This window comes from Pungitius pungitius, unplaced genomic scaffold, assembly GCF_949316345.1.
Source record: "Pungitius pungitius unplaced genomic scaffold, fPunPun2.1 scaffold_37, whole genome shotgun sequence".
In the NCBI taxonomy this organism is placed as follows: Eukaryota; Metazoa; Chordata; class Actinopteri; order Perciformes; family Gasterosteidae; genus Pungitius; species Pungitius pungitius.
The window spans coordinates 116,034-129,623 of NW_026909808.1; the positions used below are offsets into that span (position 1 = coordinate 116,034).

Below are 13,590 nucleotides of genomic sequence, written 5' to 3' on the forward strand. Positions count from 1 at the left end.
ATTTGAGGTGGCGGGGACTGCAATGGCCATCCACCGATTGGCTGGGACTCCTGGGCGGGTCTTCTCTAGTCCATCCAATTTTCGCCATAGGATGTCACAGCCTTCTTTGCATACCCTTATTTAACCCACACAAAGATGCCAACGGCAGGCGTGACATAATTTTTTGACGCATTATAAAGGATTAGGAAAAAGATAAAAAGCAGCTTACGGCCATACCTCTCTGGTTCCGCCCGATCTCGTCTGATCTCGGAAGCTAAGCAGAGCAGGGCCTGGTTAGTACCTGGATGGAAGACCGCCTGGGAATCCCAGGTGCCGTAAGCTTTTTCACTTCTCTCTGAAAGCTGCAGAGCGCCGCAGATTGTACACCTACAAATTACAAAAAGTATATCACATTGTTGAAGAGATGCATGTTTATTGTTGTTTTAACGTTGGATATGAAAGGCATTTAGACAATATTATCAAACATGATTCCGTTTCATGGTTGCTAAATTAGTGTTGATCAACATTTAACAATTGGCATACTTTTGTTTGTAATTTAGCCGTTGAAATACAGGTGCTAACCAAACATGTTAGATTTACCAAAGAAGAAAAGTAAAGTTCCCTTTAGGTTTTAGGAACCTCTCTTGCCAATGCTAAGAACTGCTTCAATTTTAGAAAAAGAAACTTCTGATTATCTTTGACACGTTTTAAAGGATTAGGAAAAAGATGAAAAGCAGCTTACGGCCATACCTCTCTGGTTCCGCCCGATCTCGTCTGATCTCGGAAGCTAAGCAGAGCAGGGCCTGGTTAGTACCTGAATGGAAGACCGCCTGGGAATCCCAGGTGCCGTAAGCTTTTTCACTTCTCTCTCTGAAAGCCGCCCAGCGCCGTAGCTTGTACACCTACACAATTGTAAAAAGTTGATCACATTGTAGAAGAGATGCAATAGGAAGAAGATGAAAGGTGGCTTACGTCCATACCATCGTCAGGCCATTTGAGGTGGCGGGGACTGCAATGGCCATCCACCGATTGGCTGGGACTCCTGGGCGGGTCTTCTCTAGTCCATCCAATTTTCGCCATAGGATGTCACAGCCTTCTTTGCATACCCTTATTTAACCCACACAAAGATGCCAACGGCAGGCGTGACATAATTTTTTGACGCATTATAAAGGATTAGGAAAAAGATAAAAAGCAGCTTACGGCCATACCTCTCTGCTTCCGCCCGATCTCGTCTGATCTCGGAAGCTAAGCAGAGCAGGGCCTGGTTAGTACCTGGATGGAAGACCGCCTGGGAATCCCAGGTGCCGTAAGCTTTTTCACTTCTCTCTCTGAAAGCCGCCCAGCGCCGTAGCTTGTACACCTACACAATTGTAAAAAGTTGATCACATTGTAGAAGAGATGCAATAGGAAGAAGATGAAAGGTGGCTTACGTCCATACCATCGTCAGGCCATTTGAGGTGGCGGGGACTGCAATGGCCATCCACCGATTGGCTGGGACTCCTGGGCGGGTCTTCTCTAGTCCATCCAATTTTCGCCATAGGATGTCACAGCCTTCTTTGCATACCCTTATTTAACCCACACAAAGATGCCAACGGCAGGCGTGACATAATTTTTTGACGCATTATAAAGGATTAGGAAAAAGATAAAAAGCAGCTTACGGCCATACCTCTCTGGTTCCGCCCGATCTCGTCTGATCTCGGAAGCTAAGCAGAGCAGGGCCTGGTTAGTACCTGGATGGAAGACCGCCTGGGAATCCCAGGTGCCGTAAGCTTTTTCACTTCTCTCTGAAAGCTGCAGAGCGCCGCAGATTGTACACCTACAAATTACAAAAAGTATATCACATTGTTGAAGAGATGCATGTTTATTGTTGTTTTAACGTTGGATATGAAAGGCATTTAGACAATATTATCAAACATGATTCCGTTTCATGGTTGCTAAATTAGTGTTGATCAACATTTAACAATTGGCATACTTTTGTTTGTAATTTAGCCGTTGAAATACAGGTGCTAACCAAACATGTTAGATTTACCAAAGAAGAAAAGTAAAGTTCCCTTTAGGTTTTAGGAACCTCTCTTGCCAATGCTAAGAACTGCTTCAATTTTAGAAAAAGAAACTTCTGATTATCTTTGACACGTTTTAAAGGATTAGGAAAAAGATGAAAAGCAGCTTACGGCCATACCTCTCTGGTTCCGCCCGATCTCGTCTGATCTCGGAAGCTAAGCAGAGCAGGGCCTGGTTAGTACCTGGATGGAAGACCGCCTGGGAATCCCAGGTGCCGTAAGCTTTTTAACTTCTCTCTCTGAAAGCCGCCCAGCGCCGTAGATTGTACACCTACACAATTGTAAAAAAAAAATTCACATTGTAGAAGAGATGCAATAGGAAGAAGATGAAAGGTGGCTTACGTCCATACCATCGTCAGGCCATTTGAGGTGGCGGGGACTGCAATGGCCATTCACCGATTGGCTGGGACTCCTGGGCGGGTCTTCTCTAGTCCATCCAATTTTCGGCATGGGATGTCACAGCCTTCTTTGCATACCCTTATTTAACCCACACAAAGATGCCAACGGCAGGCGTGTCATAATTCATTGACGCATTATAAAGGATTAGGAAAAAGATAAAAAGCAGCTTACGGCCATACCTCTCTGGTTCCGCCCGATCTCGTCTGATCTCGGAAGCTAAGCAGAGCAGGGCCTGTTTAGTACCTGGATGGAAGACCGCCTGGGAATCCCAGGTGCCGTAAGCTTTTTCACTTCTCTCTCCGAAAGCCGCCGAGCGCCGCAGATTGTACACCTGTTTTAACGTTGGATATGAAAGGAAATTAGACAATATTATCCAAAATGATTCCGTTTCATGATTGCTAAATTAGTGTTGGTCAACATTTACGATTGGCATACTGTTGTTTGTAATTTAGCCGTTGAAATACAGGTGCTAACCCAACATGTTAGAATTGCCAGTGAAGAAAAGTAAAGTTACCTTCAGGCTTTAGGAACCTCTCTTGCCAATGCTAAGAACTGCTTCAATTTTAGAAAAAGAAACTTCTGATTATCTTTGACACGTTTTAAAGGATTAGGAAAAAGATGAAAAGCAGCTTACGGCCATACCTCTCTGGTTCCGCCCGATCTCGTCTGATCTCGGAAGCTAAGCAGAGCAGGGCCTGGTTAGTACCTGGATGGAAGACCGCCTGGGAATCCCAGGTGCCGTAAGCTTTTTCACTTCTCTCTCTGAAAGCCGCCCAGCGCCGTAGCTTGTACACCTACACAATTGTAAAAAGTTGATCACATTGTAGAAGAGATGCAATAGGAAGAAGATGAAAGGTGGCTTACGTCCATACCATCGTCAGGCCATTTGAGGTGGCGGGGACTGCAATGGCCATCCACCGATTGGCTGGGACTCCTGGGCGGGTCTTCTCTAGTCCATCCAATTTTCGCCATAGGATGTCACAGCCTTCTTTGCATACCCTTATTTAACCCACACAAAGATGCCAACGGCAGGCGTGACATAATTTTTTGACGCATTATAAAGGATTAGGAAAAAGATAAAAAGCAGCTTACGGCCATACCTCTCTGGTTCCGCCCGATCTCGTCTGATCTCGGAAGCTAAGCAGAGCAGGGCCTGGTTAGTACCTGGATGGAAGACCGCCTGGGAATCCCAGGTGCCGTAAGCTTTTTCACTTCTCTCTGAAAGCTGCAGAGCGCCGCAGATTGTACACCTACAAATTACAAAAAGTATATCACATTGTTGAAGAGATGCATGTTTATTGTTGTTTTAACGTTGGATATGAAAGGCATTTAGACAATATTATCAAACATGATTCCGTTTCATGGTTGCTAAATTAGTGTTGATCAACATTTAACAATTGGCATACTTTTGTTTGTAATTTAGCCGTTGAAATACAGGTGCTAACCAAACATGTTAGAATTGCCAGTGAAGAAAAGTAAAGTTACCTTCAGGCTTTAGGAACCTCTCTTGCCAATGCTAAGAACTGCTTCAATTTTAGAAAAAGAAACTTCTGATTATCTTTGACACGTTTTAAAGGATTAGGAAAAAGATGAAAAGCAGCTTACGGCCATACCTCTCTGGTTCCGCCCAATCTCGTCTGATCTCGGAAGCTAAGCAGAGCAGGGCCTGGTTAGTACCTGAATGGAAGACCGCCTGGGAATCCCAGGTGCCGTAAGCTTTTTCACTTCTCTCTCTGAAAGCCGCCCAGCGCCGTAGCTTGTACACCTACACAATTGTAAAAAGTTGATCACATTGTAGAAGAGATGCAATAGGAAGAAGATGAAAGGTGGCTTACGTCCATACCATCGTCAGGCCATTTGAGGTGGCGGGGACTGCAATGGCCATCCACCGATTGGCTGGGACTCCTGGGCGGGTCTTCTCTAGTCCATCCAATTTTCGCCATAGGATGTCACAGCCTTCTTTGCATACCCTTATTTAACCCACACAAAGATGCCAACGGCAGGCGTGACATAATTTTTTGACGCATTATAAAGGATTAGGAAAAAGATAAAAAGCAGCTTACGGCCATACCTCTCTGGTTCCGCCCGATCTCGTCTGATCTCGGAAGCTAAGCAGAGCAGGGCCTGGTTAGTACCTGGATGGAAGACCGCCTGGGAATCCCAGGTGCCGTAAGCTTTTTCACTTCTCTCTGAAAGCTGCAGAGCGCCGCAGATTGTACACCTACAAATTACAAAAAGTATATCACATTGTTGAAGAGATGCATGTTTATTGTTGTTTTAACGTTGGATATGAAAGGCATTTAGACAATATTATCAAACATGATTCCGTTTCATGGTTGCTAAATTAGTGTTGATCAACATTTAACAATTGGCATACTTTTGTTTGTAATTTAGCCGTTGAAATACAGGTGCTAACCAAACATGTTAGATTTACCAAAGAAGAAAAGTAAAGTTCCCTTTAGGTTTTAGGAACCTCTCTTGCCAATGCTAAGAACTGCTTCAATTTTAGAAAAAGAAACTTCTGATTATCTTTGACACGTTTTAAAGGATTAGGAAAAAGATGAAAAGCAGCTTACGGCCATACCTCTCTGGTTCCGCCCAATCTCGTCTGATCTCGGAAGCTAAGCAGAGCAGGGCCTGGTTAGTACCTGAATGGAAGACCGCCTGGGAATCCCAGGTGCCGTAAGCTTTTTCACTTCTCTCTCTGAAAGCCGCCCAGCGCCGTAGCTTGTACACCTACACAATTGTAAAAAGTTGATCACATTGTAGAAGAGATGCAATAGGAAGAAGATGAAAGGTGGCTTACGTCCATACCATCGTCAGGCCATTTGAGGTGGCGGGGACTGCAATGGCCATCCACCGATTGGCTGGGACTCCTGGGCGGGTCTTCTCTAGTCCATCCAATTTTCGCCATAGGATGTCACAGCCTTCTTTGCATACCCTTATTTAACCCACACAAAGATGCCAACGGCAGGCGTGACATAATTTTTTGACGCATTATAAAGGATTAGGAAAAAGATAAAAAGCAGCTTACGGCCATACCTCTCTGGTTCCGCCCGATCTCGTCTGATCTCGGAAGCTAAGCAGAGCAGGGCCTGGTTAGTACCTGGATGGAAGACCGCCTGGGAATCCCAGGTGCCGTAAGCTTTTTCACTTCTCTCTGAAAGCTGCAGAGCGCCGCAGATTGTACACCTACAAATTACAAAAAGTATATCACATTGTTGAAGAGATGCATGTTTATTGTTGTTTTAACGTTGGATATGAAAGGCATTTAGACAATATTATCAAACATGATTCCGTTTCATGGTTGCTAAATTAGTGTTGATCAACATTTAACAATTGGCATACTTTTGTTTGTAATTTAGCCGTTGAAATACAGGTGCTAACCAAACATGTTAGATTTACCAAAGAAGAAAAGTAAAGTTCCCTTTAGGTTTTAGGAACCTCTCTTGCCAATGCTAAGAACTGCTTCAATTTTAGAAAAAGAAACTTCTGATTATCTTTGACACGTTTTAAAGGATTAGGAAAAAGATGAAAAGCAGCTTACGGCCATACCTCTCTGGTTCCGCCCGATCTCGTCTGATCTCGGAAGCTAAGCAGAGCAGGGCCTGGTTAGTACCTGAATGGAAGACCGCCTGGGAATCCCAGGTGCCGTAAGCTTTTTCACTTCTCTCTCTGAAAGCCGCCCAGCGCCGTAGCTTGTACACCTACACAATTGTAAAAAGTTGATCACATTGTAGAAGAGATGCAATAGGAAGAAGATGAAAGGTGGCTTACGTCCATACCATCGTCAGGCCATTTGAGGTGGCGGGGACTGCAATGGCCATCCACCGATTGGCTGGGACTCCTGGGCGGGTCTTCTCGAGTCCATCCAATTTTCGCCATAGGATGTCACAGCCTTCTTTGCATACCCTTATTTAACCCACACAAAGATGCCAACGGCAGGCGTGACATAATTTTTTGACGCATTATAAAGGATTAGGAAAAAGATAAAAAGCAGCTTACGGCCATACCTCTCTGCTTCCGCCCGATCTCGTCTGATCTCGGAAGCTAAGCAGAGCAGGGCCTGGTTAGTACCTGGATGGAAGACCGCCTGGGAATCCCAGGTGCCGTAAGCTTTTTCACTTCTCTCTCTGAAAGCCGCCCAGCGCCGTAGCTTGTACACCTACACAATTGTAAAAAGTTGATCACATTGTAGAAGAGATGCAATAGGAAGAAGATGAAAGGTGGCTTACGTCCATACCATCGTCAGGCCATTTGAGGTGGCGGGGACTGCAATGGCCATCCACCGATTGGCTGGGACTCCTGGGCGGGTCTTCTCTAGTCCATCCAATTTTCGCCATAGGATGTCACAGCCTTCTTTGCATACCCTTATTTAACCCACACAAAGATGCCAACGGCAGGCGTGACATAATTTTTTGACGCATTATAAAGGATTAGGAAAAAGATAAAAAGCAGCTTACGTCCATACCTCTCTGGTTCCGCCCGATCTCGTCTGTTCTCGGAAGCTAAGCAGAGCAGGGCCTGGTTAGTACCTGGATGGAAGACCGCCTGTGAATCCCAGGTGCCGTAAGCTTTTTCACTTCTCTCTGAAAGCTGCAGAGCGCCGCAGATTGTACACCTACAAATTACAAAAAGTATATCACATTGTTGAAGAGATGCATGTTTATTGTTGTTTTAACGTTGGATATGAAAGGCATTTAGACAATATTATCAAACATGATTCCGTTTCATGGTTGCTAAATTAGTGTTGATCAACATTTAACAATTGGCATACTTTTGTTTGTAATTTAGCCGTTGAAATACAGGTGCTAACCAAACATGTTAGATTTACCAAAGAAGAAAAGTAAAGTTCCCTTTAGGTTTTAGGAACCTCTCTTGCCAATGCTAAGAACTGCTTCAATTTTAGAAAAAGAAACTTCTGATTATCTTTGACACGTTTTAAAGGATTAGGAAAAAGATGAAAAGCAGCTTACGGCCATACCTCTCTGGTTCCGCCCGATCTCGTCTGATCTCGGAAGCTAAGCAGAGCAGGGCCTGGTTAGTACCTGAATGGAAGACCGCCTGGGAATCCCAGGTGCCGTAAGCTTTTTCACTTCTCTCTCTGAAAGCCGCCCAGCGCCGTAGCTTGTACACCTACACAATTGTAAAAAGTTGATCACATTGTAGAAGAGATGCAATAGGAAGAAGATGAAAGGTGGCTTACGTCCATACCATCGTCAGGCCATTTGAGGTGGCGGGGACTGCAATGGCCATCCACCGATTGGCTGGGACTCCTGGGCGGGTCTTCTCTAGTCCATCCAATTTTCGCCATAGGATGTCACAGCCTTCTTTGCATACCCTTATTTAACCCACACAAAGATGCCAACGGCAGGCGTGACATAATTTTTTGACGCATTATAAAGGATTAGGAAAAAGATAAAAAGCAGCTTACGGTCATACCTCTCTGCTTCCGCCCGATCTCGTCTGATCTTGGAAGCTAAGCAGAGCAGGGCCTGGTTAGTACCTGGATGGAAGACCGCCTGGGAATCCCAGGTGCCGTAAGCTTTTTCACTTCTCTCTCTGAAAGCCGCCCAGCGCCGTAGCTTGTACACCTACACAATTGTAAAAAGTTGATCACATTGTAGAAGAGATGCAATAGGAAGAAGATGAAAGGTGGCTTACGTCCATACCATCGTCAGGCCATTTGAGGTGGCGGGGACTGCAATGGCCATCCACCGATTGGCTGGGACTCCTGGGCGGGTCTTCTCTAGTCCATCCAATTTTCGCCATAGGATGTCACAGCCTTCTTTGCATACCCTTATTTAACCCACACAAAGATGCCAACGGCAGGCGTGACATAATTTTTTGACGCATTATAAAGGATTAGGAAAAAGATAAAAAGCAGCTTACGGCCATACCTCTCTGGTTCCGCCCGATCTCGTCTGATCTCGGAAGCTAAGCAGAGCAGGGCCTGGTTAGTACCTGGATGGAAGACCGCCTGGGAATCCCAGGTGCCGTAAGCTTTTTCACTTCTCTCTGAAAGCTGCAGAGCGCCTCAGATTGTACACCTACAAATTACAAAAAGTATATCACATTGTTGAAGAGATGCATGTTTATTGTTGTTTTAACGTTGGATATGAAAGGCATTTAGACAATATTATCAAACATGATTCCGTTTCATGGTTGCTAAATTAGTGTTGATCAACATTTAACAATTGGCATACTTTTGTTTGTAATTTAGCCGTTGAAATACAGGTGCTAACCAAACATGTTAGATTTACCAAAGAAGAAAAGTAAAGTTCCCTTTAGGTTTTAGGAACCTCTCTTGCCAATGCTAAGAACTGCTTCAATTTTAGAAAAAGAAACTTCTGATTATCTTTGACACGTTTTAAAGGATTAGGAAAAAGATGAAAAGCAGCTTACGGCCATACCTCTCTGGTTCCGCCCGATCTCGTCTGATCTCGGAAGCTAAGCAGAGCAGGGCCTGGTTAGTACCTGAATGGAAGACCGTCTGGGAATCCCAGGTGCCGTAAGCTTTTTCACTTCTCTCTCTGAAAGCCGCCCAGCGCCGTAGCTTGTACACCTACACAATTGTAAAAAGTTGATCACATTGTAGAAGAGATGCAATAGGAAGAAGATGAAAGGTGGCTTACGTCCATACCATCGTCAGGCCATTTGAGGTGGCGGGGACTGCAATGGCCATCCACCGATTGGCTGGGACTCCTGGGCGGGTCTTCTCTAGTCCATCCAATTTTCGCCATAGGATGTCACAGCCTTCTTTGCATACCCTTATTTAACCCACACAAAGATGCCAACGGCAGGCGTGACATAATTTTTTGACGCATTATAAAGGATTAGGAAAAAGATAAAAAGCAGCTTACGGCCATACCTCTCTGCTTCCGCCCGATCTCGTCTGATCTCGGAAGCTAAGCAGAGCAGGGCCTGGTTAGTACCTGGATGGAAGACCGCCTGGGAATCCCAGGTGCCGTAAGCTTTTTCACTTCTCTCTCTGAAAGCCGCCCAGCGCCGTAGCTTGTACACCTACACAATTGTAAAAAGTTGATCACATTGTAGAAGAGATGCAATAGGAAGAAGATGAAAGGTGGCTTACGTCCATACCATCGTCAGGCCATTTGAGGTGGCGGGGACTGCAATGGCCATCCACCGATTGGCTGGGACTCCTGGGCGGGTCTTCTCTAGTCCATCCAATTTTCGCCATAGGATGTCACAGCCTTCTTTGCATACCCTTATTTAACCCACACAAAGATGCCAACGGCAGGCGTGACATAATTTTTTGACGCATTATAAAGGATTAGGAAAAAGATAAAAAGCAGCTTACGTCCATACCTCTCTGGTTCCGCCCGATCTCGTCTGTTCTCGGAAGCTAAGCAGAGCAGGGCCTGGTTAGTACCTGGATGGAAGACCGCCTGTGAATCCCAGGTGCCGTAAGCTTTTTCACTTCTCTCTGAAAGCTGCAGAGCGCCGCAGATTGTACACCTACAAATTACAAAAAGTATATCACATTGTTGAAGAGATGCATGTTTATTGTTGTTTTAACGTTGGATATGAAAGGCATTTAGACAATATTATCAAACATGATTCCGTTTCATGGTTGCTAAATTAGTGTTGATCAACATTTAACAATTGGCATACTTTTGTTTGTAATTTAGCCGTTGAAATACAGGTGCTAACCAAACATGTTAGATTTACCAAAGAAGAAAAGTAAAGTTCCCTTTAGGTTTTAGGAACCTCTCTTGCCAATGCTAAGAACTGCTTCAATTTTAGAAAAAGAAACTTCTGATTATCTTTGACACGTTTTAAAGGATTAGGAAAAAGATGAAAAGCAGCTTACGGCCATACCTCTCTGGTTCCGCCCGATCTCGTCTGATCTCGGAAGCTAAGCAGAGCAGGGCCTGGTTAGTACCTGAATGGAAGACCGCCTGGGAATCCCAGGTGCCGTAAGCTTTTTCACTTCTCTCTCTGAAAGCCGCCCAGCGCCGTAGCTTGTACACCTACACAATTGTAAAAAGTTGATCACATTGTAGAAGAGATGCAATAGGAAGAAGATGAAAGGTGGCTTACGTCCATACCATCGTCAGGCCATTTGAGGTGGCGGGGACTGCAATGGCCATCCACCGATTGGCTGGGACTCCTGGGCGGGTCTTCTCTAGTCCATCCAATTTTCGCCATAGGATGTCACAGCCTTCTTTGCATACCCTTATTTAACCCACACAAAGATGCCAACGGCAGGCGTGACATAATTTTTTGACGCATTATAAAGGATTAGGAAAAAGATAAAAAGCAGCTTACGGCCATACCTCTCTGGTTCCGCCCGATCTCGTCTGATCTCGGAAGCTAAGCAGAGCAGGGCCTGGTTAGTACCTGGATGGAAGACCGCCTGGGAATCCCAGGTGCCGTAAGCTTTTTCACTTCTCTCTGAAAGCTGCAGAGCGCCTCAGATTGTACACCTACAAATTACAAAAAGTATATCACATTGTTGAAGAGATGCATGTTTATTGTTGTTTTAACGTTGGATATGAAAGGCATTTAGACAATATTATCAAACATGATTCCGTTTCATGGTTGCTAAATTAGTGTTGATCAACATTTAACAATTGGCATACTTTTGTTTGTAATTTAGCCGTTGAAATACAGGTGCTAACCAAACATGTTAGATTTACCAAAGAAGAAAAGTAAAGTTCCCTTTAGGTTTTAGGAACCTCTCTTGCCAATGCTAAGAACTGCTTCAATTTTAGAAAAAGAAACTTCTGATTATCTTTGACACGTTTTAAAGGATTAGGAAAAAGATGAAAAGCAGCTTACGGCCATACCTCTCTGGTTCCGCCCGATCTCGTCTGATCTCGGAAGCTAAGCAGAGCAGGGCCTGGTTAGTACCTGAATGGAAGACCGTCTGGGAATCCCAGGTGCCGTAAGCTTTTTCACTTCTCTCTCTGAAAGCCGCCCAGCGCCGTAGCTTGTACACCTACACAATTGTAAAAAGTTGATCACATTGTAGAAGAGATGCAATAGGAAGAAGATGAAAGGTGGCTTACGTCCATACCATCGTCAGGCCATTTGAGGTGGCGGGGACTGCAATGGCCATCCACCGATTGGCTGGGACTCCTGGGCGGGTCTTCTCTAGTCCATCCAATTTTCGCCATAGGATGTCACAGCCTTCTTTGCATACCCTTATTTAACCCACACAAAGATGCCAACGGCAGGCGTGACATAATTTTTTGACGCATTATAAAGGATTAGGAAAAAGATAAAAAGCAGCTTACGGCCATACCTCTCTGGTTCCGCCCGATCTCGTCTGATCTCGGAAGCTAAGCAGAGCAGGGCCTGGTTAGTACCTGGATGGAAGACCGCCTGGGAATCCCAGGTGCCGTAAGCTTTTTCACTTCTCTCTGAAAGCTGCAGAGCGCCGCAGATTGTACACCTACAAATTACAAAAAGTATATCACATTGTTGAAGAGATGCATGTTTATTGTTGTTTTAACGTTGGATATGAAAGGCATTTAGACAATATTATCAAACATGATTCCGTTTCATGGTTGCTAAATTAGTGTTGATGAACATTTAACAATTGGCATACTTTTGTTTGTAATTTAGCCGTTGAAATACAGGTGCTAACCAAACATGTTAGAATTGCCAGTGAAGAAAAGTAAAGTTACCTTCAGGCTTTAGGAACCTCTCTTGCCAATGCTAAGAACTGCTTCAATTTTAGAAAAAGAAACTTCTGATTATCTTTGACACGTTTTAAAGGATTAGGAAAAAGATGAAAAGCAGCTTACGGCCATACCTCTCTGGTTCCGCCCAATCTCGTCTGATCTCGGAAGCTAAGCAGAGCAGGGCCTGGTTAGTACCTGAATGGAAGACCGCCTGGGAATCCCAGGTGCCGTAAGCTTTTTCACTTCTCTCTCTGAAAGCCGCCCAGCGCCGTAGCTTGTACACCTACACAATTGTAAAAAGTTGATCACATTGTAGAAGAGATGCAATAGGAAGAAGATGAAAGGTGGCTTACGTCCATACCATCGTCAGGCCATTTGAGGTGGCGGGGACTGCAATGGCCATCCACCGATTGGCTGGGACTCCTGGGCGGGTCTTCTCTAGTCCATCCAATTTTCGCCATAGGATGTCACAGCCTTCTTTGCATACCCTTATTTAACCCACACAAAGATGCCAACGGCAGGCGTGACATAATTTTTTGACGCATTATAAAGGATTAGGAAAAAGATAAAAAGCAGCTTACGGCCATACCTCTCTGGTTCCGCCCGATCTCGTCTGATCTCGGAAGCTAAGCAGAGCAGGGCCTGGTTAGTACCTGGATGGAAGACCGCCTGGGAATCCCAGGTGCCGTAAGCTTTTTCACTTCTCTCTCTGAAAGCCGCCCAGCGCCGTAGCTTGTACACCTACACAATTGTAAAAAGTTGATCACATTGTAGAAGAGATGCAATAGGAAGAAGATGAAAGGTGGCTTACGTCCATACCATCGTCAGGCCATTTGAGGTGGCGGGGACTGCAATGGCCATCCACCGATTGGCTGGGACTCCTGGGCGGGTCTTCTCTAGTCCATCCAATTTTCGCCATAGGATGTCACAGCCTTCTTTGCATACCCTTATTTAACCCACACAAAGATGCCAACGGCAGGCGTGACATAATTTTTTGACGCATTATAAAGGATTAGGAAAAAGATAAAAAGCAGCTTACGGCCATACCTCTCTGGTTCCGCCCGATCTCGTCTGATCTCGGAAGCTAAGCAGAGCAGGGCCTGGTTAGTACCTGGATGGAAGACCGCCTGGGAATCCCAGGTGCCGTAAGCTTTTTCACTTCTCTCTGAAAGCTGCAGAGCGCCGCAGATTGTACACCTACAAATTACAAAAAGTATGTCACATTGTTGAAGAGATGCATGTTTATTGTTGTTTTAACGTTGGATATGAAAGGCATTTAGACAATATTATCAAACATGATTCCGTTTCATGGTTGCTAAATTAGTGTTGATCAACATTTAACAATTGGCATACTTTTGTTTGTAATTTAGCCGTTGAAATACAGGTGCTAACCAAACATGTTAGATTTACCAAAGAAGAAAAGTAAAGTTCCCTTTAGGTTTTAGGAACCTCTCTTGCCAATGCTAAGAACTGCTTCAATTTTAGAAAAAGAAACTTCT

At 44.7% G+C, this 13,590-nt stretch overlaps 26 non-coding genes and 2 pseudogenes across 26 annotated transcripts; all 28 read left to right on the forward strand.

The window, feature by feature from the left end:
- The first annotated feature begins 202 nt into the window (after positions 1-202).
- LOC134110219 (5S ribosomal RNA) lies at positions 203-321 on the forward strand. The gene has a single exon (XR_009943603.1). It is a non-coding gene; the product is annotated as a 5S ribosomal RNA (ribosomal RNA).
- A 394-nt stretch (positions 322-715) lies between these two features.
- On the forward strand, positions 716-834 carry LOC134109887 (5S ribosomal RNA). The gene has a single exon (XR_009943282.1). It is a non-coding gene; the product is annotated as a 5S ribosomal RNA (ribosomal RNA).
- A 339-nt stretch (positions 835-1,173) lies between these two features.
- Positions 1,174-1,292, forward strand: LOC134109804 (5S ribosomal RNA). The gene has a single exon (XR_009943199.1). It is a non-coding gene; the product is annotated as a 5S ribosomal RNA (ribosomal RNA).
- A 339-nt stretch (positions 1,293-1,631) lies between these two features.
- On the forward strand, positions 1,632-1,750 carry LOC134110220 (5S ribosomal RNA). Its single transcript, XR_009943604.1, has one exon. It is a non-coding gene; the product is annotated as a 5S ribosomal RNA (ribosomal RNA).
- A 394-nt stretch (positions 1,751-2,144) lies between these two features.
- On the forward strand, positions 2,145-2,263 carry LOC134110221 (5S ribosomal RNA). Its single transcript, XR_009943605.1, has one exon. It is a non-coding gene; the product is annotated as a 5S ribosomal RNA (ribosomal RNA).
- A 340-nt stretch (positions 2,264-2,603) lies between these two features.
- LOC134109914 (5S ribosomal RNA) lies at positions 2,604-2,722 on the forward strand. Its single transcript, XR_009943309.1, has one exon. It is a non-coding gene; the product is annotated as a 5S ribosomal RNA (ribosomal RNA).
- Positions 2,723-3,066: 344 nt separating this feature from the next.
- On the forward strand, positions 3,067-3,185 carry LOC134110222 (5S ribosomal RNA). Its single transcript, XR_009943606.1, has one exon. It is a non-coding gene; the product is annotated as a 5S ribosomal RNA (ribosomal RNA).
- A 339-nt stretch (positions 3,186-3,524) lies between these two features.
- On the forward strand, positions 3,525-3,643 carry LOC134110223 (5S ribosomal RNA). Its single transcript, XR_009943607.1, has one exon. It is a non-coding gene; the product is annotated as a 5S ribosomal RNA (ribosomal RNA).
- A 394-nt stretch (positions 3,644-4,037) lies between these two features.
- LOC134110154 (5S ribosomal RNA) lies at positions 4,038-4,156 on the forward strand. Its single transcript, XR_009943548.1, has one exon. It is a non-coding gene; the product is annotated as a 5S ribosomal RNA (ribosomal RNA).
- Positions 4,157-4,495: 339 nt separating this feature from the next.
- Positions 4,496-4,614, forward strand: LOC134110224 (5S ribosomal RNA). Its single transcript, XR_009943608.1, has one exon. It is a non-coding gene; the product is annotated as a 5S ribosomal RNA (ribosomal RNA).
- A 394-nt stretch (positions 4,615-5,008) lies between these two features.
- On the forward strand, positions 5,009-5,127 carry LOC134110155 (5S ribosomal RNA). The gene has a single exon (XR_009943549.1). It is a non-coding gene; the product is annotated as a 5S ribosomal RNA (ribosomal RNA).
- A 339-nt stretch (positions 5,128-5,466) lies between these two features.
- LOC134110225 (5S ribosomal RNA) lies at positions 5,467-5,585 on the forward strand. The gene has a single exon (XR_009943609.1). It is a non-coding gene; the product is annotated as a 5S ribosomal RNA (ribosomal RNA).
- Positions 5,586-5,979: 394 nt separating this feature from the next.
- LOC134109888 (5S ribosomal RNA) lies at positions 5,980-6,098 on the forward strand. Its single transcript, XR_009943283.1, has one exon. It is a non-coding gene; the product is annotated as a 5S ribosomal RNA (ribosomal RNA).
- Positions 6,099-6,437: 339 nt separating this feature from the next.
- LOC134109805 (5S ribosomal RNA) lies at positions 6,438-6,556 on the forward strand. The gene has a single exon (XR_009943200.1). It is a non-coding gene; the product is annotated as a 5S ribosomal RNA (ribosomal RNA).
- Positions 6,557-6,895: 339 nt separating this feature from the next.
- LOC134110204 (5S ribosomal RNA) lies at positions 6,896-7,014 on the forward strand (annotated as a pseudogene).
- Positions 7,015-7,408: 394 nt separating this feature from the next.
- Positions 7,409-7,527, forward strand: LOC134109889 (5S ribosomal RNA). Its single transcript, XR_009943284.1, has one exon. It is a non-coding gene; the product is annotated as a 5S ribosomal RNA (ribosomal RNA).
- Positions 7,528-7,866: 339 nt separating this feature from the next.
- On the forward strand, positions 7,867-7,985 carry LOC134110121 (5S ribosomal RNA). The gene has a single exon (XR_009943515.1). It is a non-coding gene; the product is annotated as a 5S ribosomal RNA (ribosomal RNA).
- Positions 7,986-8,324: 339 nt separating this feature from the next.
- LOC134110226 (5S ribosomal RNA) lies at positions 8,325-8,443 on the forward strand. The gene has a single exon (XR_009943610.1). It is a non-coding gene; the product is annotated as a 5S ribosomal RNA (ribosomal RNA).
- Positions 8,444-8,837: 394 nt separating this feature from the next.
- On the forward strand, positions 8,838-8,956 carry LOC134109921 (5S ribosomal RNA). The gene has a single exon (XR_009943316.1). It is a non-coding gene; the product is annotated as a 5S ribosomal RNA (ribosomal RNA).
- Positions 8,957-9,295: 339 nt separating this feature from the next.
- LOC134109806 (5S ribosomal RNA) lies at positions 9,296-9,414 on the forward strand. Its single transcript, XR_009943201.1, has one exon. It is a non-coding gene; the product is annotated as a 5S ribosomal RNA (ribosomal RNA).
- Positions 9,415-9,753: 339 nt separating this feature from the next.
- LOC134110205 (5S ribosomal RNA) lies at positions 9,754-9,872 on the forward strand (annotated as a pseudogene).
- A 394-nt stretch (positions 9,873-10,266) lies between these two features.
- Positions 10,267-10,385, forward strand: LOC134109890 (5S ribosomal RNA). Its single transcript, XR_009943285.1, has one exon. It is a non-coding gene; the product is annotated as a 5S ribosomal RNA (ribosomal RNA).
- Positions 10,386-10,724: 339 nt separating this feature from the next.
- LOC134110227 (5S ribosomal RNA) lies at positions 10,725-10,843 on the forward strand. Its single transcript, XR_009943611.1, has one exon. It is a non-coding gene; the product is annotated as a 5S ribosomal RNA (ribosomal RNA).
- Positions 10,844-11,237: 394 nt separating this feature from the next.
- Positions 11,238-11,356, forward strand: LOC134109922 (5S ribosomal RNA). The gene has a single exon (XR_009943317.1). It is a non-coding gene; the product is annotated as a 5S ribosomal RNA (ribosomal RNA).
- A 339-nt stretch (positions 11,357-11,695) lies between these two features.
- LOC134110228 (5S ribosomal RNA) lies at positions 11,696-11,814 on the forward strand. Its single transcript, XR_009943612.1, has one exon. It is a non-coding gene; the product is annotated as a 5S ribosomal RNA (ribosomal RNA).
- A 394-nt stretch (positions 11,815-12,208) lies between these two features.
- Positions 12,209-12,327, forward strand: LOC134110156 (5S ribosomal RNA). Its single transcript, XR_009943550.1, has one exon. It is a non-coding gene; the product is annotated as a 5S ribosomal RNA (ribosomal RNA).
- Positions 12,328-12,666: 339 nt separating this feature from the next.
- On the forward strand, positions 12,667-12,785 carry LOC134110230 (5S ribosomal RNA). The gene has a single exon (XR_009943614.1). It is a non-coding gene; the product is annotated as a 5S ribosomal RNA (ribosomal RNA).
- Positions 12,786-13,124: 339 nt separating this feature from the next.
- On the forward strand, positions 13,125-13,243 carry LOC134110231 (5S ribosomal RNA). Its single transcript, XR_009943615.1, has one exon. It is a non-coding gene; the product is annotated as a 5S ribosomal RNA (ribosomal RNA).
- Positions 13,244-13,590: the final 347 nt, after the last annotated feature.